The sequence below is a fragment of the Acipenser ruthenus genome, chromosome 25, assembly GCF_902713425.1.
Source record: "Acipenser ruthenus chromosome 25, fAciRut3.2 maternal haplotype, whole genome shotgun sequence".
In the NCBI taxonomy this organism is placed as follows: Eukaryota; Metazoa; Chordata; class Actinopteri; order Acipenseriformes; family Acipenseridae; genus Acipenser; species Acipenser ruthenus.
This window is the reverse complement of record NC_081213.1, coordinates 18,085,854-18,109,148: the sequence shown is the minus strand read 5'-3', so window position 1 is coordinate 18,109,148 and position 23,295 is coordinate 18,085,854. Positions and strand designations below refer to the sequence as shown.

Sequence of the window (23,295 nt, the reverse complement as noted above, 5' to 3'; positions counted from 1 at the left end):
AACAGAAGGATAGTGCGAATGGTAGAAAAAGAACCAAGGATAACTGCCAAAGAGATACAAGCTGAACTCCAAGGTGAAGGTACGTCAGTTTCTGATCGCACCATCCGTCGCTTTTTGAGCGAAAGTGGGCTCCATGGAAGAAGACCCAGGAGGACTCCACTTTTGACAGAAAAACATAAAAAAGCCAGACTGGAATTTGCTAAAATGCATATTGACAAGCCACAATCCTTCTGGGAGAATGTCCTTTGGACAGATGAGTCAAAACTGGAGCTTTTTGGCAAGTCACATCAGCTCTATGTTCACAGACGAAAAAATGAAGCTTTCAAAGAAAAGAACACCATACCTACAGTGAAACGTGGAGGAGGCTCGGTTATGTTTTGGGGCTGCTTTGCTGCGCCTGGCACAGGGTGCCTTGCATCTGTGCAGGGCACAATGAAATCTCAAGACTATCAAGGCATTCTGGAGCGAAACGTACTGCCCAGTGTCAGAAAGCTCTGTCTCAGTCGCAGGTCATGGGTCCTCCAACAGGATAATGACCCAAAACACACAGCTAAAAGCACCCAAGAATGGATAAGAACAAAACATTGGACTATTCTGAAGTGGCCTTCTATGAGTCCTGATCTGAATCCTATCGAACATCTATGGAAAGAGCTGAAACTTGCAGTCTGGAGAAGGCACCCATCAAACCTGAGACAGCTGGAGCAGTTTGCTCAGGAAGAGTGGGCCAAACTACCTGTTAACAGGTGCAGAAGTCTCATTGAGAGCTACAGAAAACGTTTGATTGCAGTGATTGCCTCTAAAGGTTGTGCAACAAAATATTAGATTAGCGGTCCCATCATTTTTGTCCATGCCATTTTCATTTGTTTTATTATTTACAATATTATGTTGAATAAAAAATCAAAAGCAAAGTCTGATTTCTATTAAATATGGAATAAACAATGGTGGATGCCAATTACTTTTGTCAGTTTCAAGTTATTTCAGAGAAAATTGTGCATTCTTCGTTTTTTGTGGAGGGGTACCAACAAATTTGAGCACGTCTGTATATGTAATGAGGGATCATTACTATTACTACATATATGTGCACGATTGATTTCATTATTATTCCATGGAAGGGCAAAGGCCTATGCAGCACTCTCTGGGCGCCAAGTTGAAGATTGAAAACTCAACAAGACGAGGGTTTGAACATGTACGTTTCAGCAAGCTCCTGATCACATGACCCACACTGTAGTTCGTGGGTTCCTACCCCACCCAGATTAAATAATAATTCTGATAAAGGCATTACCTTGATGGTTTGTTACTTGACCTGCATTAGTTATAGTATTACCTATGATAATGATAGAGGGCTTAAATTTACAGATTAATATATTTTTCTCACTAAATAATTACTAAAAGACACTTTACCAAAAGATATTTTGATAGGAATGAGGGGAATAAACAATAATTATAACGCAATAACGCACGTGCCAGTTTCAGGATATGAATTGAGTTAAAAACTGTAAGCCTTAAGAGATAAATGTTGCTTTAAGAGGTGCACATGTTAATAGTTGGTACTGTTGAAGATTTGAAATGTAAGGTAGACATGAACCTGTCCTGGCTTCCGGACATATTTTTGCTCTTAGATGTTGAATGAGCCTTTTCTACAGTGGAACATGTATTAAAAAAAGAGAACATCTGCACACATTGCAGATAGAACAAAATATAGTACCAGCAAGGTATTTTTAGGCCACTCAAATTTTAATTGAATGTGCCATGGCTATAAGTGGCTGTTTGCCCAGTGTTAGATTCAAGTGCTATTTAATTTATGATAGATACTCAAATTTCCTGTTTCTTTATCATCAATATAAAACATGTTCTCGTTCAGCCACTTGCTTTGGCTTTCAGTCACGGACTGACAATTAAAAGAAGCCAAGACCATTTCGAATTCTGGGATTATGTGTGTCAGTTACAAGGGTAAACAACAGGGACTTATTCATATCAATCATCTTCGAATTCATGGGTGAAATTAATGACCACACCAGAGTATTGTAATAAATACTTGAAAACATGAACTGTTTACCATGTTTTTACCATACACAAATATTAACCTTATGAACAAATGCTAAATAATATTGAATAATTTCTACTATAATTGTATTGGTTGTCATGACGACTGACCGTCTGATAATGTGGACAAAGAGGTATTGTAGAAGTTTTTACTTTATTGCTTACATGTGTGTATATACTAGGCTACTTTTGTGATATCAACTAGTTTCTAAACTAGATTATAGATGTGCAAGGTGTCTAAAATAATTTCTCTATCATTTTTTTAATTATTATTCCTTACAGTGTAAATAATAAGTGACGTATTTGGTATTTAACAGCCTACATTTAATTCACCTCTGCTTGTCTGAACAGTGTAATGAGGACAAAACACAGCTTGTGATATTGGTCAATTGTATGTGCTATACAGTAAGTAAAGTAATCAGAGTGGAATCAGAGATGCTGGAATCAGTTCCTGAAATGTTCCGACCCCACATAGTCTAAAAAGCTGCAGTGGAAAAGAGGGGTGGAGGTTTTTGAACTCAATCTTGAATCCCCATAGACTACCATTGAGCTCGAAAGCAGTCTGTAGGCAACTGGTATCAAACATCCTGTGCCGCTCGAATTAAAATAGACCAATTTTAAATTCAACATCTAAGAACATCTGATTTCAATATGTTTTGTTTTCGAAGTTAAAAAAAAAAAAAAAAGAAGAAATTTTCTTGGATCTGGGGCCAACTTCATTTACCAAGAACTGTGTTTTTAGACAAGTGCGTTCCTTCACTTGATAATATCCAACCTGTAAAAGAAACTGCAACTTCTCAGCAAGTCAGAGAGGAGTGCCAACCGCATGCATGCTCAACAAGGTAGGACAACATACACACAATCACACACACACAATGTGATTAATACCCTAGAAAATAGCTGATTGCTTTCCTTATCAAAGTGGTGTGAACCCTGAACATTACTCAGCCTTCTCCACACCTCTGCCTGTAACTACAAACCAGGGAGATACACAGCATCTCCCTGGCAAGCCAATGTGCCCTAATAACGGTAGCCAGGCTCTTTGGACTTTCTCCATCTAACCAGCCGAGCGGAGAAATTGCCTGCTACCGTGGGTCGATTTTTCATGCGCTCGTAAATTGCTTTGTATTGACACTCTGTCAGAAACGAATCGTCACGTTAAACCACACTGCCTAGATTGGACTCTTTCCATAAGCTGTGGGACTGATTTTCACAATATGGGGGGCTTTTTCTCATTTGAGCCTGTTTAGGTGTTTCATTACAGGCCAATTTCTTTCTTTCTTTCTTTTGGGACATATACTCCCTGCAGTGTTAACACACACCCACATGAGGCCCTTTAAAGATTGAAGCTTTTGTAGTGGGTGTTGAGGCTCTGCTGAATCCAACAGAGGCTCTCTTATATCCCCCAGCTACATTTTTAGATTTCTTGTCTCCCTCTGTAAATAGTCTACTAAAGCATGTTTAGCCTGTAGACCAGTATAATTGCTTGTTCCTTCCTCCAGATGACTTCTGTTATTGCCCCTGTCATCAGGTATGACAGGTAATCCTGGTAAATTGGGATAGGTTGGTCATGTGATCTAAATCTCCTCTGTTTGTTTTTAAGCTTGCAAGAGGTATTGGTTTTATGATTTCTGCTTGTTTCACACATCACACACACTCACCTGTTAATGTGTTACTTTCCCGGGTTGTGCTGAAATTGACCTGCTCGCGCACCCTTCTTAGAGGGTCTCTCCATATTTAAACACATTGTCAAAACAGACAAGTGCTGGTTATCCAACTGTACATAGTCTAATTCTTTATGTAATGGGCCTTATTCCCTGGTATCATAGTAAAGCATAGGTAACAGAGAACAGAGAATGGTAAAGCATGGTTACAGTTGAACATTGTAAAAAATATGGTAAAAGTAAGGGGTTCCTAGTGGCTTGCAGTGCAGGGTAAACCAGTTATAGATATTGGCTGGAGGCCTGCAGCATGTCAGTGACAAATACTGGTCAGGCCAATGATAGACCTCCTGGTAAGGGCCCCGCCTCCAATATTTAATAGCTTGGTAACTTCATTGCATAGATTTGTTGGGTAAAAACAGGGGATTTGCTGGACAACAGGAATGGAGGGAATAGGGTTTCAGAGGTATAGTATAAGCATGTTCACTAATTGCACAACTTTTGCAGGTCCTGCCAATATTAAAAATGTTTACCAAGGTAAAGTTGCACAGTACCATGCTCATGCCATAGTGTGTATAGTATAAAACCAGCAAGAAACAACTTAGTTATAAGAAGTTTTAATTAATGTTTGAAGTAGTTTCTTGTTTAGATGTATAGTGTTAATTATTGTATTTCTCTTTAAGAATTGCATCAAAAAAGCCATATTATCTGCTTCGAGTCCAAGCTATTCCACTGCTGACCGTGGACGGAGCTCCCAGGGGGCGGCGCACAATTGGCCGAGCGCTGCCCTTGGGAGGAGGGCTTAGGTCGGCAAGGGTGTCCTCGGCTCACCGCGCACCAGCGACCCTTGTAGACTGGCCAGGCACCTGCGGGCTTGCCTGTAAGCTGCCCAGAGCTGTGTTGTCCTCTGATGCTGTAGCTCTGGTTTGGCTGCATGGTAGGCCTGCAGAGTGAAAAAAAAGTGGTCAGCTGATGGCACACACTTCGGAGGACAGCGTGTGTTCTATTCGCCACTCCCAAGTCTTCGCAGGGGTGGTAGCGGTGAGCTGAGCTTAAAATAAAATTGGATATGTCAAATTGGGAGAAAAAGCAGAGTAAAATTAATTGACAACTACTAAATAAAAAAAAGCCACATTATGTACAAATGTTTCTTCACACAACCTATTTCCTAATAAGAGATACCCCCACTGTTGTTTGCATATCACCAATCAAGACTACATTTGAGCGTTATTCACTGCACGCTCCATCCCCTTGACAGAGCAAAGGAATAACAAGGATGTCAGCATTCAAAAAGACTATCAGATTTTATTCTGTGCACTTACACATTCTGTATGTAATTATCAATAATTAGCTCTTTTGTTTTTTTTCGTAATTATTTCATAAATTGTCACTTCTAGAGCTAGACATGCCATCCCTGCAAACAATATGTTTTTTCTCAGTGGGCCGCCCTGTATAAATATATTAAAATAAATACATACATAATAAAGGTCACTCTAATGATATTAAACTGCACTTTTCAGCCTCATGGCTGTCACAAACAAAAGATTCCAAAGGGATTCGCAAAACAACCAATGCTTACATGAGTCTTTAGATTTCCCTTTAACCCTTTACAAACTGTAAATACTGCCGTGTGTTTAATGAATGCTGTTGGGATGTGTGTGCTAACCTGGTAACAAGCCCAAACAAAATCCAACAGACATGCTCAAATACTGGAATTCATTCACCAAGGGCCACCCCACATAAAGTCCGTAAGCCAAAATGTTTTGAATTTATGATTGCAGTTGTAAAGAAAAAAGGTGTTCTATTTCAGATGTGCAATCTAATTTTGAATTGTACATGTCTCACTGCAGTCCAGATGCTGTATTGTATGTTTTTTTGTTTTTTTTAAAGCTTTTAACTGGAGTTGTTTCTATAGAAACTGGAGGCACCCCACAGGAAAATATTGCTCACGGATCATCACAGCTTCATGGAAGTATTGGGGTGAGAATTCTTGCTTTTCATTCTGGGGATGTAAACAAGTTATTTTCTACCAGCCTGCTCCACCATCCCGGCTCCTGTGGTGGGTAAGCGTGTTAATCCAATTTTTGGATTGATGGTTTACAATGTGGCAACTTTTTCTATTTCTTCTGTGCCGGTCAAGGCTACTGAGCAGATAGCCACTGATAGAAAGCATCACGTAGGCAAAACTGCTTCCAAATCCGGCCATTAAAGAGGAAACCAAATTCAACTTCATCCAAAGCAAGTGATCAAATTCAGTACATATCTTTGAATAGTCTAGTACTGCAGAACAAGGTCAGCAGATTGAATGGTTCTGGATAGCTTTTAACTTTATAAAACATTTCCACATGTCCAATTTGACCAAGAAAAGTAAACCAGCAATTCTAAACGTAACGTTTTAATGACAGCCTTATTTGCTGTATTAAAATTGTAATTGATCTGAAATAGATTCACTGTTTGTGATACCAATATTACAATCACCTAGGGTTACTGTATATTTATTCACTGTATTATGATGACCAATATCATATCCATCCTTTATGATTCAAACTTAGTCATAAGAAACACACTCCAAAAACACCACTGCACTAGTAAATGTGTCAAAACATTACAGTCTACATTATAAGGGCTTGGAAGTTTGAATTCATTTTACCACAGAACAAATAAACATGTGGGTGTGTTTGTTATTGAATCCTAGACTCCCCATAGCAGAAACCATGGCTTGCCTGGCACTTTCCTTGTAACACTTTTGATATACAGTAGGAATTACTTTTTTTTTTTAGGTTCACTTAAAAACCACCTGCTTACATAAAGGAGCTTGATAGAAACCTTTCAACAAATTCCTGCAGCTGCTTTGACAGGAAGTCCTTCAGCTGCTTTATAAACACAGTGTGAGGAATGAGTCAGAAATGCCTAAATAAATCCTAGCATTGATTGATGTGTTCAGTAGCAACAAGTCTTGCATGAGCACAGTTTCTTTGTTTGTGTATTTGTTTAATTCAGATGTGATTTTGAGATAATTACCTCATAATCTCAAGGAAAGAAAATGTACATGTTGTGATTCTAACATAATTCAGTTGCTATTTCAACATAGAGCAGGTGACATATACAGTTTTGTAAATCATCTACAAAAACACTTATGTAGTCATTTTCTTTCACAAACATTTTGACTAGAGGTCTCTCTCAAGTCTTCATTGGTGAAATGAGTTTTATGTCACATTCTTATATCACATGCTTTAGTGTAGTCTCTAGGAGTGAAAATCTCTGAATAAATGTGCTGGTTTTGCACACAGGAGACATTAACCTGGCACGGATGGGAATAGGTGGGAATTATTCACATAGGCAGAAGAGAGAAAGAGTAGAACAAAAAAAAAGAGGCTGCTGTTACAGATTATGACCCTGTCAGTAAGATTAAGTTACTGTATGTACTGTATATGCTTTATAACCAAATATGCTTTATAACCAGAGTAGATGGGCTATTTTGCATAGTGGTAAAGACGCTTGTGTGAGTGGTTGTGGGTTCATGCCCCAACCCTGTTACATTGGTTTCATGATTCGGATCTCATTGATTGGCTGTAACCTGTCACCAAGGTTAAAGGGTGAAAGATGCGCAGTGTTGTGTGATTCACTGTTAAGGATTTTGACACCTGTCAGATAAGAGGAGGTTAGAAGTAGGTTCAGAAAATCAATACAAATAGGATGGTAAAAAGACACAGTGGAAACTTGCAGCAACCTCTGTTTAACAAACTCACCCCTTTTCAAAACCGTGATGCTGTTATCTAGGTAAGATAGCATTCTAGTCTTCACACAAAAGTATGTTCTAAACCATTTGAACAACAGAGCTGCTTATGAATAAATACCAACACGTACAGTACATTTTAGGCACGAAGACATGTAGAGCTGAGCTCTTGAAGAACTCCAAAACTCAAAGCTGTATATTTACAGAGAATTGGTAATCCTGACGTTGAAAGTACCTGGTCGACTGGAATGCCGCAGGGAAATCTACAAGGATTCGTTCGGTTGCTTTTCTGCATTTCAGAGATTATACAGTACATTTCAACCTGTCCGTCCAAGCTGTCTACTTTCTGCCTAGCAGTGTCATATTGTACCTGCCTTTGGGGCCCAACATCATTAAAATAGTGTACTACATTTAGAAGAAAGCTATGAAAAGTGACACAGGTGCTGCAGAGATCTTTGCATGCAGGTGCTTCAGTCTGGTTGTATTCCTCTTAAGACTGCGAGTGGATATGGGCAAATAGTTATAGGAGGGATGTGCATATGCCCCATTGTTTATTTATTTTTTGCTTTCATTCCTAAGACCTTTACTCAGATTGCCTTGCCAGTTTGCATTTGGCATTCAGGCATCATAGCAGACATTATTATTTGTTTATTTAGCAGACGCCTTTTTCCAAGGCAACTTACAGAGACTAAGGTGTGTGAACTATGCAGTAGCTGCAGAGTCACTTACAACAACGTCTCACCCGAAAGACGGAGCACAAGGAGGTTAAGTGACTTGTTCAAGGTCACACAGTGTGTCAGTGAGCGAGCCGGGATTTGAACCAGGGATCTCCTGGTTACAAGCCCATGTCTTTAACCACCAGACCACACAGCCACAGTACAGTTCTGCTCCCAAAGTTATAGTCCCTCCTGCACTGACTTCAAAATCCAGCCTCACTTCATAAAATAAGTGCTGAGTGAAACTAATGCCTCATTTCTACTGCGGGCCGGGGGCCGAACCTGGCCACTGTGTTTCTTTTTTTCCCAAACGTGACCAACCTCGGAAGTTCTTGTCCTGTGTCAAAAGATCACTGGGGGATTGTGGGATTAAAGAAACCTGTAGCAGTACTACATTCAGAAAAGAAACTGCCGGAGCAATGGATGCTACCATTGAAACTTCTTTGTCATTATTTTTATTTTTGCTTTACATATATGTTTTTTTTTTGCCGTGACGGGGTTGCCGTGACGCTCTCACAGGCAGTGCAGGTAAATTGAAAGGAACAGCCACCCCTATTTGTCAATGTCTGATGAGTTTGAGCAGGGACCTGCAGGGTTGGCCTCTGGGTTTAAAACAGCAATTGGCTGTGCCACTTCTCCTAAGAAGTTGACACCCACTTCTCATAAGCTGTTGAGAGGAGTTGCAGTGGTTAGGGAACAATATTGGACACTATAGATGTATATATAAAAATAAAAAAAAAAACACTGGCGATCATTTTCTAATTACTCATTAACAAAAATGGGAAACTTTGAAAATTGATTAAAAATAAAATAATAATGTTTTTCTTGTCACCTCTGTGCATATTTTAGAACCCCCACACAGTCAACAGATCCAGTTCCCGTTTTTTTTTTTTTTTTTTTTAAAAAAGGTTTTGCTTTTCAAAAACACAGTGCCTCCTTTTTAATATTGCTTTATTTTTGTTCTGTCTTATCAAAAAAAAACATTTTAAAACCAACCTCAGGGGAAAAAAGTCTTGCAGTTTGTGAAAATAGACCAGTTTCGCTTGAATGCATTGTTTCGCCTCAAGCTAGCTCTGCATTTACCACCATGTCAATAGGTAAGGAAATGCTACAGGTTTGGATCAGATTTTTTTTTCTGTTCTATTAATATTTTTTTTATTGGCAAACTTTAACCTCTGACTTGATATGTTTTACACTTTTAACAAGGACATATTACTTCTGACCTTATATTGCCATGCTTCTATTTTGGTAGGTGTTACTGTAGAATTGTAGGGCTCTTTGTGTTATTTAACACCTTAGCTGTAGGCATCAGTCCCTATTGGATATATTTGTGAACTGTTATTGTGAACTTAACTGACAACTTGACAGGCAAAAATTGAGATGAACTGGAGTGAAATCATAACTCACTATGTGATTATCCTATGTACAAGAAGCAAATCATTTTAAGAATGCTACCTAATTTTAAGTGTAAAGCTAAAACAAAACAAGAGGTCAGACATCAATTATTTTTCTTCAATATACAGTGCGACCTTCTTATTTCGCAATCGTGAAATGCCAAAGGCATTGAATTATTCCCTAGTCACACCATTTAAATAATACACTGTAAACAGATGGTGAACATTGTGATTGTGAATTAAAATCATAATCAAACCAAAACTATATATTCATATATACATATCCCTTTAATTCACAAACCCTCAGTCACACACACAGTAACAAATGTACTTCAATTAATGCAACAATATTATTACAAACTTACATTGCTTTTGTCTACAGTAGGAGCCCAGTAAAGTTTGACTGCCAGCTCTGTCTTTGTATAAGAGAATAGAAGTATGCCATCAGTGTTTAAAGAATAAAGTTTGTTTTCTTTGGGTACTTCGTCCAAATTAGGAATGAACTATCGGACAATTGAAATTAAATTCGACTGCCAAAAAGGCTGCCTCTTCTTTTACTTCGTTCTTTGCTGGTTTGGTATTTCACATTTCGGAATCTGATTATATCGCTTTACTCAAAGACCGAATAAGCTGTCTCTTCTTTTGTTCTTTGCTTGTTTGATATTTTCTATTATGCAAATTGATCAAAATAATTTGCTCAGAGACCGAAATAACGTTTGATTTCGTTCTTTGGTAATTTGTAAATGCTCAAATCGCGAAATGGTTTGTTTTCGGTGACTGACCAAATCCTGAATATGAGTGTAACATATGTATTGTAACACAGCAGGGAGGGGGTTAATCCTCCCTGCATGAAAAACATGTGCAAATGCACACCGGTTTAATTTAATTGTTTTTGTTTAACTGTTTAATTTAATTTGTTAATTGTTTTATTGTTAATTATCCCCTGCAACTGGGTAGTAATTGTGAATTAGGACCAGGTGCAGGGTATACAGGAGGTGCAGTCAGGCTGCACAGGGCTGCTGTGTAGAAGGAGACAGGTAGTGTGTTCTGTGTCCAAGCAGTCAATGGAAAAAAGTAAGTGTTTTGTTAAAACTGTGTGGTTGTTTTTGTGTATGCCAGGTAAAGGCTTAGCCGTCCTGCAAGCTAGTCAGGGACCAGCATACTGTGTAGTAAGCGCTCCGAAGGAGCTAGGTGTCTATCAACTAAGTCTATCAAAAAAGGGCAAAGAAAACACATGCCCCTAACATAGGAATCATGGTAGCATGCTCAACCAACAGAGCTAGCTAGCACACGAACTGTGTGAAACACATTATTACATTTTGTGATGTGGAACTGGGGATAAGGTGTGATTCTCAACTTGGTTTCATTTGTGACTTGAGCTGGATTCAAAGCCAATCCTTATAGGTCTATAAGGTAAATTAAACCATATTTTACATGTGGGACTTGAACCAACTACCCTGCAAATAAGAGTCCACTGTTCTATTAACTAAGCCAGCCAGAAAGCTGCTTTGGACCTTTGTAAAATGCCAACTAGGGCTTGAATTCATTATTTGTACAATATGTAGGGGCAGATTGAGACTGGATAATGTGTTCAACCCACACGACAAGGCCTGAATTCTGGTGTTTATTTATCAATGTATTTATTTATTTATTTAATCTCAGGTAGAGAACACCAGTGCTGTGCCTTTGTGTTGTTCTGGTTGTTATGGCATTTCTTTTGACCAGAGTTGGGCAGGGTCCTGTGGGAGGGGCATTTGTTTTGGATGAGAATTTTTTTTTCCCTGCAATGATTTTCAGAAGGGAGCCCCTGCCAGTGAGCAACACCCTTATAGAGAGGCGGGTAATAAACACAGTGGAAGATACAAGTCATAAGAACACATCAAGAAAAGCAATTACAAGTTAGACAAAAATTAAGACAACATATTAGTAGAACATTAGTAAGTTAAAAACTTTGACAGTTAGAAAGAAACAACTAAAGTAACTTCAAACAAACTAAAGTAACTTAGACACTAAGAAATTAAACATTGAATGAAGACATTAGAGAATCAATTAAGACAGAAAGAAGCAATTCGAGAATAAATTAAGAAAGCTAGAATGAAACCATTGGAGAACAAACTTAGAATAAACCATGAAAACAATGGGTAAAGACAGTTGGAACAAATTAAGAATGAACCACTAGAATCCAAGAATAAACAGGGAGCAAAACCAATAAATGAAGAGTGATTTCCAACATGAATGTCTGAACCAGCAGCAAAAAAGAAAAAACAGGGAGGGAACAACTGACAGCAGAACAGAAGGACGTTTAGTTTCAGGAAAAAGACTATGCTAGTTAACATCAAAGATGAAAACAACAAACTATTATAAATGTGTAAAGAAACAGTAGAATAAATGATTAAAAATGAAGGAGCAAAGAGTAAAGCAAAACAAACACAAGTTACAAACAAACAACACAAATACATGAAAGTGATTATACCTTGAAAGAATGAACCATTCAAATCAATGCACACAAAGTTCCCAAGGATTAGTATTGGTAGTCTACTACACTCAGACACTTGGAGACAAGTTAACAACTAAAAGCAGCAAAAGGAACGATACTTACAACATGCAGACTGTAAAACTGATTTTTATTCAAAAGCATTGAGACATTAAAGGCAAACAGAAGTATTGCATACAAATTGCAAATTTATTTTTTACAAAAGATATTTTTAGTCAAAGATTTTTACGGGTTAAAACAGGATTTGCCAACCAAAAATATTGTGAAAAATATCAGCACCCTTACATAGATCCAGTCACCAGGGGTTACCACCTGCAAGACAGAGGAGCATGTTAGCTAAACCTGGAATACATGCCCCCAGCATTCCAAACATTCTGCATTCCAGTGTTCTAGAAGGGAGCGACAAAGGGGAGGAGCAACAGCAGGTAGAGAGGCAGGTTAATGCGAGTGGATAGGAGGAGACTCCCTTAGTGAGAGGCAGGGAATGAATACAGTTCAAGTTACATGTCATGACAAACTTCAATAGAGAAGACAGATAATATGACACACAGTAATTATATTCCCTAATATAATTTCTACTAAGATCAAGTTTTACTACTTAGGATGTATATTTGTGTGTGTGTGTGTGATGTTTAAAATGTACCGTGATAATGACTGCCATCGGCGGTTGTAGGTATGAGTATAACTGTGGCGGTTCTAGTGTTAAAGTAGTCCATAAATCTACATTTTGTGTATATGTGTGTGTTTTGTACAGCCTTTCTGCTAGAGATTACATGAGATTAAGTCAGAAGAACAGGATCTTGACTGCTGAAATCTCGTGAGCCACAAGCACGATTCCTGTCTCAGTTTACATGGGTTTTTACAGCTATTTTTATCGTGAGAAAGTGATTGACCCTGCCGTTAAAGTCGCGCTGCCAAAATCCTTTTGCTGTTTCACGATGTATTCGCATGACAACGTCACACAGTCATGACTGCAGAGTCAATTTTCTCGTGCATGTAAATGTTGTGCAATATTATGCAGTTTAGTTGCTGGATATTGATACACAATATTGGCATGGCAAGACACCAGGGAATTGTATTTTAATGCAACATTAAATATGTTTCCTCAGGTAAAAACATAAAAAGGTATAATAAAGCATTGTGAAAGTAAGTATGATAAAGCAAAACAAGGAAAGGCAAAAGCATTCACCATGCAAATCTACTGCAATTTTTGGAGGATCATCCATCATCTTCCTGTAAAATTTCAGTATGTTTTAATGAACTTAACAGTGGCAGTATTGATATGCCCATCTGTCATTCATTCAAATAACAACTACTCCTGGAAAAATTATAAAAAAGACAGTACAGGCTTGAAGGCAGAATTACATATTTCTTCTAAAAACAACGACTGGGATATTGGCTGTCGCTGCTGTTTAGATCTTTACAAGTACACCCCATCCTGTATACAGACAGTATGTAATGGGACCCTATCTATTAAATTAGATATAGTTTCTTTGCTGAGCTCCGTTGGAAAAAAAATACTTCAGAGAAAACCATCTGCTAGTTTGACAGGCATCTGTTTTCATTCATGTTTATCTGACTTTTTCAAGGCCACGATATAATGTAGACAGCTGCTCATGTGGACGATCTCCTTTCTGAACCAAAAAGCAAGCATGCCGGCTTTCTTAGGACAATGTTAGGACTCTCAGTGCTGTCAATCAGCCTCCCATAGGTTCAGTAAAGGCAGCTAGGACCAGAATGTATTGAACACCCTAAACATTGCATCTTGTTTTTTATCGTCAAATGTCAGGAGAACCAATTACTTTTAATTAAGGTTTATTACTTATTCATCAGGTTGCTGGACAAAGCCTCAAGAGGTTATGCTCATGTTAAGCCAGCAGATGTACATGAGTAAGAGACACATGAGATCTTATTTATACAGCAGCAGATAAAATTACAAATACTTTGAGATCTGATTTACCCAGCACCTGGCAACCTCTGGGATTAAGGTTTTGATTTAAATCTTTAAGAAACTGAGACTCAAGGGTGGCCCTCCACTTCTGTTTTTATTATTATTATTTACCCTGTTTTATACTGGAAAGGGCACAGAGGTTATTTGTTTCATAGTAGCTGGGTTTTATTTTACCACCACTTTTCTCCCCAATTCAGAATGTCCAATTAGGCTTCCTCACAACAGCTCTGAAGCCCTGCAATTGCTTATTTATTTTTGTTTTACCTGTTGGCAACCCCACATCTATCTTTATATGCATATGTTTGTAAATGCTTTTCCTGTATAATAAATACATCAATTATAGGCTACGATGATGACTCTCTACTGAGAAGCAATTTCGAGAATGTTCTTTCAAAGGCAGGACCATTTCTAAAAATTATTTGCAGATGCTCTGAATGTTGCAGCATGATCCTCTTCACTTATCAGAGCAACCTTCTTTTGGTCTTTTCTCCTCGCAGGTTTGAACAGATTATGGGTTTGTACCTCTTTACAGACAGCTATGTAGAACTGCAAATTGTTACAGTGACAATCCAATTGATAGCATTAGCACTCAAGTTAAGGGTATTGAATTATTTTTCAAAGTCAGGAGAAACTAGATATTTATCCTAAGTCTTATATCCAATTCTTCTCAGTATTGCTGCCTACGGTTTAACATCAGATTTAATCTGTTTTGCTGAAATTCAATGAGAAGGGAAGACAGTTGATAAAAAATAAAAAAAAAGGAAAAAAAGCTTTACTTTAAAGAAATCACACCTCTGGTTAAAATGAAAAGGCTGTTTGTTTTGAGTTTAAACTCAGATGAGTGATTTGTATGTGTCATGTGGGGACCTGAGGCAATGGTAAATACCATTTAATAATATAACTAATGTTTCACCCTGACCACTGGACAATGAGAGAGGAGGGACCACCACAAGAAATAATTTTAATTCAACACACAATGATGAACAATGACGCAGCATTTTAACTAAAAGAGGGCCAGGGCATTAACTAATAAAATAGAAAAGACAATATAAACAAACTAATTATTTAATAAATTAAAACACTGCTATAATTACTACAAATACACATCTATATGTTACACTATTAATTACTAAAACCTTAATTAATAATTATCTTTATTCCTATTACATCCCTAGCTTTATTACTTGGCATACAAATTACTATTTTCACTATATAACTAAATACTTCTTTCTACCTAACTACATGCACCACAAGTAATATATTCAGTCAGACATCACAAATGCATCAGACCTGAACCCGAGCCTCTGTAACACTTTGAAATGTCCAGCCAAGTCCAATCAATCCAGTTGGGTCGGGGAAAATGACCACAATCCAAAGCTTGCGTCTCGTGCTGCAATTTGTAATCCTGGTTTATGTGTATACTGGCAGTCCTGGTGATCCTGGAAATAGGGCTACAACTGCTCTTCAACCCTTCTCCACTCCTTGGGGAGGAGCAAGGATCCTATTCAAAGGTAAACAAAGAAGCAGGTATCAGAGTTACACACAGACTGATCTCCAACGATTGTAATCCTTCTTGTGATATCTTTCCTATTTTCCCTGATATCTTCTAATCGTTTCGGATTATCGGGGTTCTACTGTAGTACTTTAATAATAGAACAGTGTGAACATTTAACAATCATTACAAACATGTTAAACGTATGTGACATATTAATAGTATACTATTATATAGTATAATATATAGTCTGAGAGAGAGAGAACTGCGACAATGTGTTTGTAAGTAAGGTAAAGATGTTTCTGACCAAACTGTTAATCTTTGTATCATATGCTTTTTAATGAATCTCAAAAAAACAATCGATGAGTGCAAGATCTCACAAGAGTTGCACAAGCACGTTGGTAGGATGCGATCAGCTCCTCTACCTTTGAGCTTCTAACTGCGGAGCCCTCAGGAAACGTATTTCCAAAAGCTCCATGTTTGGTTTCAAAATGCCTTTTCATATTGTATTCCTTAACTACTGACACACATTCATTGCACAATAAACACATTGGTTTTGCATTTGGTACAGCTGGTAAAAGAAATAAGTATTTATTGGTCCACTCATTGTTGAATCTACTATTTTCACAATTTTTTCCTATGTTTATTAGCTAGAGTAGAGACAGCCATGTTTACATCACTTTAAAAAAAAAAAAAAAGAAAGCAACATGAGTAAGCTAAAATCGTCCACAGAGTACGCAAAGCAGAGCTCAATGTAACTGGCATGCGTGAGTCTTGCTGAGTGGCTAATGACTGAATAGGGGTGGTGTGATGCGCTGCTTTGCCGGATACAAAAATAAAACCCATCTTAATCACAAATTGATTTACGATGTTACGGTTTTTTGTTTTTTGTTTTTTTTCTTTTCCATATTTATTTTAGTTAATTTTTATAATTTTTGCTGACTGTCGGCGGGCTGCTAGTTTTAGAGCCCTGATTTAGTGTGTACTGCTGCAGCCTGTACTTAAATTTAGACCTTGGCTCAGTAGATGGTATAAATCATTCTCGACTTATATGCTTAGAACTTTAAATGAGTATAGACCACAGGAAAAGTGGCCTATTATAGTCACTCAGAGGATAAAGCTGTTGTTCATCTTTTCTTTTGATAATATAGGAGACAATCTGAGTAGGAATGACAGGTAGCATGCACTTCAGATGCGCCATGGTAACCACAACAGAAGCAGGACCCTCCTACTCCCAGATCTCTTTTATTTATATCTCTCATCTGTATCTTATAAGCTCTTGTCTTTATGCCAGGTTATGGCCTATATTTTATTTTATGGTGTCTGTCTCCCTCATGCATTTAAAAAACCTAGCTCTCATCCTCCTAAGCTAGAGCATGTACTGTAAGAGCCGTAGTATTATATTATCTGCTGATTGATTCAGTAGAATAGCATAAAATGTTATAAGCCTTGTCAAATTTTGTAATAACGAGAGCAAATTTAAATAACCTTTACGTCATTATATAATAAATTACAAAATCTCACAGGGCCCTAAGTACTGTACAAGTGGTTATTTGAATTGGTTACTTGAAGTTGTTTTGTATCTGACGTGGATTCATAATTAAAAACGGAAAGCTGTTCATCTGATAAAGTGATTACTTTTGTGCTAGATGAAGCCAGGCAGAGAGCAACCAGGCTGGGCCTTGCCATCATGGCTCAGGAGGATTGCAACTTCTGCTCTTCAGATTGTCAGGTGAAAAGAGGCAATTGGCTATCCAGCTTGAAACGGGTGCTTCCTGAGTCAATACATGGTAGCCAATTATTCAGAATCTTGATCCTAAAATCTTTTGAGCTGCACTGCTTTCTAGTTTTTGAAGGCAAGCCCTCTGTTTACAAAGGATCATGTTTGGGTTAATTTTACTTAATAAGGGGTCCCCCGAGTGGCTCACATGGTAAACACACAACTGCATAGTGAGCAGGATGAGTCATACAGCGCAGGTTCATGTCCTGGCTGTGAGAAGTCACTGGTCTTCACTGGGGATTCCAGGAGCGTTGCATTGGCTCTGGCGATTCTATGAGTTAGGGAGGCAAAACCGACAGGGGCTTTGTCCTCTTCGCACTACAGCATACCCTTTGTCCTTCAGGGGTTGGTAGCTCGCTGACATCTGCTCTCGAGCCACTGGGTGTAAAAGAGGACGCTGGCTCGGTCGTGGGATTGGAGGATGCCCACTGAACCTTCAGGTCTCCTGAGCTGTGTGTGGAATTGCTGCTGTGAGGGGAAAAAAATCAGTAGTAAAAAATTGGGCACACTAATTGTATGAATAAACAAATAGATTTTTAAATACAGCTCTCCTACCCACATGTCAGCCAATTCAGGTAATTGTAAGTGTAAAGTATTGTACACTATAATACAATTGGACAATAACTCTGTTTTTTGTGAAACCGTGCTGATGTAAAGTAAGGTTAATAAAATAGTCTGGAAATGGTCTCATCAGGATGGATCTGGTAATACATTACTGAAAGTGACAGCTCTATAGCGTTTAATTAATACCATATTGATAAATGCTCTAAATAGTTTCCAATTATTGTGTAATTAGTTCTCATCAACTGTTTTTCCGAAATTCATATTAACATCATTAGGCCTATCAACTGAACTTGCATTACAAGCAGTTTTGCTCCACAGCTTTACAAAAGAATCAATAATAGATGTATGGTATAATGCTTTTCTGAGTTGTTAAAAGGAATGTGAAATTTGGGCAAAAGCTTCCTGTAAAAGGAAGCAGGTTTGCATTTGTCTGCAGTTATATCACCTTGGGTTGTTGCCAAATCTCAGAAGCTAATACGAGTTGGTATCCTGTCCTTTACTCAGGTTTACTCACTGCCTTTAATGTTATAAACCTTTTACAGCATACATTTTATAATGTAACTTCAATTCAGTGTTACACAACCACAAGGAATAATACATTTACCTTTTAATCTTCTTAACTGTAGAATTAGAAGTATGTGTCGCCTGCTTTCTACTCTTGGTAAAATCAGGATTTAATGCAGGTAAGATAAAACATGTTGCAAATAAACAAGAAATCAACAATTTAGGTTTGTTGCTGCTATATGTCATGATAGAAATACAGTTCTCATTACATGGATGTTTTCAAGTTAGTTTGAGTAATCATTTTAACTACTGTTTTGGTGCATATTTATTTTCACTTTATTTTAGATTGTTTGCTTGCCATTGTTGTTGCAGCTAATCTGTATGAGGTAATTGGTGTTAAAAGGTAAATCCTGGAATAAGATACTATTTATGTTTTTAAATATGTCTCAATTTGAATCATTGAGACTTATATAGTTTCAGACTCAGTTTCAGTACTAAAAGAGCTGCCACAAGCCTTTCAAACAAAGTATTTTTTGCAGATTGTTCTTTCAAAACACGAGCAATAATAAATAATGTGGCCAGCCCAGTAGGTGCATCAGTTTGACCACATTTTGTCACTGAGATTTTATAAGGTGTTAAATATATGGTTATGTTGGTTGAGGACTGCTGAACATTTCTCACTTAGTTCAGTGACATCATCATCACATGTATTCAAGAAAAAAAAGAAAAGAAAAACAGAATACTGGATCCAAAGAACATTCAGAAAATAAATGAAGTATGTATTTGTGGAACAATGAGATGAAGTGAATATGTTGTTCAATTGTGAACAAAAAACCCATAGTATTACAGAAAGAAAGAAAAAATGTTTTGACCAATAACTACAAAAATAAAGTTGAGTATTTTTACTTGTGTTATGTATTTTCTTTATCTTTATTTAGAGGACAACACTGTAAGACTGCATTTATATTACAGGTAGAATAAAAGCAGTTTGTTTGCCAGAGCACAGCTTGCAAGTGGTTAAATCCATCAACTCCTTGGACCATGAAATCCTACTTTGAAATATACAATTTTAAGTTTAGTATTGAAATCTGAAAAACTTCAGCCGGTATTTTTTTTTTTTACCATGACATTTTTAATGCAAAACCTTGAAAGAATACGACTGCAGGCTAAGGCATCATTCAAGCAACCTTTGGGAGCACAGACAATTCATTTTTTTACAGACAGCTGATAATATCCAGGGGCCTTCACATTAAATATCAATGGGCTCAGCCAAAAAAATGAAATACCGAAACATAAAAAGTGTTCAAAAGGCAGATTTTTGCATTAAAGACTTTGAGTTGCTGATTCGTGAACTGACGACAGGCCAGTTTTGACTCACATAGGCTGGTTTGTGACTATTCCACCAATTTGATTTGGATCCAAAGTTGCAGACTCAGCATTACAATGCAAATTAATACGGAAGCCAACACCACTGAGTCAAAAGTAATCCCTACAGCAAATATGAACTATTGAATCCAAGAGATGCAACGGCTAAATTATACTTTTACCAAGAAATAAGAGTCTGTTTTTCCTTACTGCATTTAAATGCATAACATTGTAAACCTATCCTATCGACCTATTCCTTATGGACCTATCAGGAATCTGTATTGCATTGCACTACCACACAACAGGAGATAGAACATCTTTATTTAAAAGAGAAATAAACCTGTAAATTAGAGATTTAAAATGTTTGAGAAAAGCAAGAAAGAAAGAAAGAAAACAATAAAATCAATATTTACCAGTTTCAAATCTTAATAATACCCTGATTATAGGGCATCACCCTGGTAGATGAAATTCTACTACCTTGCTGACACAGTCAAATCTCAGATAATAATGCCCTCTAAACTGGAATTAAGCAAAGCATTTCAAATCTAGCTAGCTTTTAAATTTTAGATGCAGAGCTTTTTACGAATAAAAGAAAAAGGTTCCGATTGCCACAAGCAGAACACAGAGATAAGAACAATCTGACTTGATTACTAGTCAACATAAAGGACCATCTTCCCCGTAATTGCCTTTCTGCATAGTCTCGGGGTGCATGTTCACATTTCGTTGTGTGATAACACAGACAGCTTCAGGTCAGCTGCAAGGGCAACATAAATCTACAGATCTTTCCTTTTGATCAAATATGAGAAAGGGTTGAGAATCAGTCATGCACAGCGGACTGCCATGTGAGCGTTTATAATGAGTAAATTGTGTGGTTAAGATAGTTTGAAGAGCAAACTATCTAGTGTTGTTGGTATTCTGTATTTTTTGCTTATGCTCTTATGCTCTTGTGCTCTATATGACACAGATCCTTGAGTTACAGCCTGTTACAGTACCACTGCACGTGCCTATAATATTGATGAGCAATTGTCTAAATTACCTCATTCTGACTTTTGTCAGGGCCATCACTCCCAAATCATAGAAGCAAACCCTCTACCACAAGCAAAAGAGCATTACTGTACAAACCTACTTCATTAGAGACTGGGAAGAAGTAAAACACACAACCATATTCGGAAACAACACTTAAGACTCAGTACTCACTTTGAAGTGAGCCCTAACACTTAAGTGTTGTTACTGAATATGGTCTCCACATTGGTTGTAAAGACACAATAAGAATTAATATGAATGTATTTAAAATGAAAAGGTAAACTACACAATGTGGGCCAGAGAGAATGGTACAAAAGCAAAGGATTGGAAAGCATACAGTGCCAAATACACATTTCATTGTCCTGGTCAGTGCATTTTGTGACCTGAACTGTATCAAATACAGGATATATGTTCAGTATTTCAAAAAGTAAAACAATAATGATAACTATGACCTTATTGCTAGCATATGTTAAGGAACTGACTGGTTCCACTGATGAATAGTTGCATCAACATCCTGTAAATATCAAAGACATTAAAAAAAAAAAAAAAATACTCTTAAGGATTCAATTGAAAGATCTAGCTTGCAAAGTCTGTAGAGTATAAGAGATCAAAAGTTCATTTAGACCATATGTGATAGTTGAAAGATAAAAAGAGTCATAAACTGTCTGTGAACTGGAGGAGAAATCTGAGATTACAAAAATAAAACTGTACTTTAGTTATTATGTAAAGGACATTGAACGAGTGTTGAGATTCTTACTGTTGAATAACTTTTTCCCATTCAACGCTACAGCTATTGAAGATGATACTTTTGTAATGAATCTTGCACCTATTTAAATCCAGCGACAGATTGACTGCTTGAATGGCATGGTTCCAAATTACACTGCGTTGCTAAGCAGACGTGGAGATCAATCTAAGAAGGTAATGCTCTGAATGTGCCTGTTTCATTTTCAGTTCAGTGTGCTTTATTTGCCATACATTGTAAGTGTTAAATAAAAAGAATACTTCAATGTCCATAGCGTGCTGTGTTTATTTTACTCAAAGCCGTGAACATCCTCATTCGTGGCATACCCTCTATATAGCCCTTGATATGCCGCAACATTTCTTGCCTAGCAAACAATCCAGTAAACCCATATGGCAAAGGAATAGAACAGCTACCAAAAGCTTGCATTTGGCCTATCTTAATGTGATAAGTTACATGTTGAAAAATGTTCAGGGCCAACGCTGAGATTTCATATCATGTCACTCTGTCCCCCTGATACTAATTACAAGACTTACTAAGTTGTAGCAGTTTAATGATGAACAAAGAATAGGCGCATCAATAAAGGACACAGGGAGGGGGGGGCAGTTTCTCATTTTAATTTTGAAAGACATTACCACTTTTACAGCAGTTTGCAGTGAGTAGCCAATGGTGCTCTTTACCAAAACCTAAACTCAACCACCAACAATGCTTTTGGTTTTAATTATACAGAAGACTGATTATAGCATGCTGCAGTGTGAATAATAACCTATGCCAGGTATTTTTATTGAAAGAAAATACTCTACTCAGAACCTGATTAGTTGAAATTATTACTTTATAACAGGAAGCTATGAATAGAATTTAAGATAAACGTTTTATTTATTAAAAACATATTTCTGTATTTAATACAAGTCTTTTACTTTTTACATTTGTTTAGCTTTTTTCTAAAGTGGAAATAGCTAGCTGCTCTTGGACAAGGGGTATTTTGCTTTAAAACACCCTAGAGGCTCATCAACCTTGGTACTGTCAGTCAGGAGATTATATTAAAATACCAGGCCTCTAGGTCTTGCTTGCTAAACCAGATGAGAGAGAAATGAGCCCTAATTAATTCTAATTTTCTAAGAATCTGATAGCAGATCCACATGCTGGCAGACTTTAAACACTTAATGAGCTTAATCGACTACACTTGATGATTTTATTTAAACCCCCTCTTTGCCATAAATTAAACTATTAAAATACACTCGAACTTGACTGGCAGCTTTAATCTTAGCAAATCATTATTAATCCTGCATGTCAGAACACAGGATTAAGGGGGATACTTTTTGTATGTTGAAAAGTAGAGAGGAACAGCTGAGCACAGTTGGACTAGAGTAGAGCGTGTTTGACACTCACCCATGAGACTGCATAAATTGGATTTCAAATCCTTCTTTTGGAGCGCTTCAGAATCTTCACAATTCACAGCCCACAGCTGATGCTTCAAATGCAGGGCACGTTTTTTTGGTTTATATTAAAAGTATATTTTAAACAATTCTTAGAAACCTTCTTGAAGAACCTGAGTTCAAGTATTACAGCCAAAAAAAAAACAACAAAAAAACAAAAACAAAACTAACAAAGAATGCTTACAAATGAGTTTTTTTTTACATTATTAATATAGTTTTTAAATGTATTTTTGTAATGTGGCCTTCCTGTATTGTTCATTTTAAATCGTTTTTAAATGCATCTGCATTCCACTTGCCCAAGCAGACGATATCCTGGACACATGTGTTCTCTCTGTACCAGGTATGGGCCATTAAAGTCCTGAAGGACCATTCTAAACCATGTTTAACGAGTGTAATG

At 37.3% G+C, this 23,295-nt stretch overlaps 1 long non-coding RNA gene across 2 annotated transcripts in view; it reads right to left on the bottom strand.

Moving 5' to 3' along the window:
• Positions 1–12,177: 12,177 nt before the first annotated feature.
• The window catches only part of LOC131701570 (uncharacterized), a 65,656-nt gene continuing 54,538 nt past the window's right edge, over positions 12,178–23,295 (bottom strand). The window contains exons 3-4 of one of the 2 annotated variants that reach the window (XR_009308880.1): positions 17,597–17,735; positions 12,178–15,496 (exon numbers count right to left, since the gene is read on the bottom strand). This is a non-coding gene — a long non-coding RNA (uncharacterized LOC131701570). Of the gene's footprint in view, positions 17,736–23,295 lie in introns of both variants that reach the window. The other variant, XR_009308879.1, reaches the window with a different exon arrangement.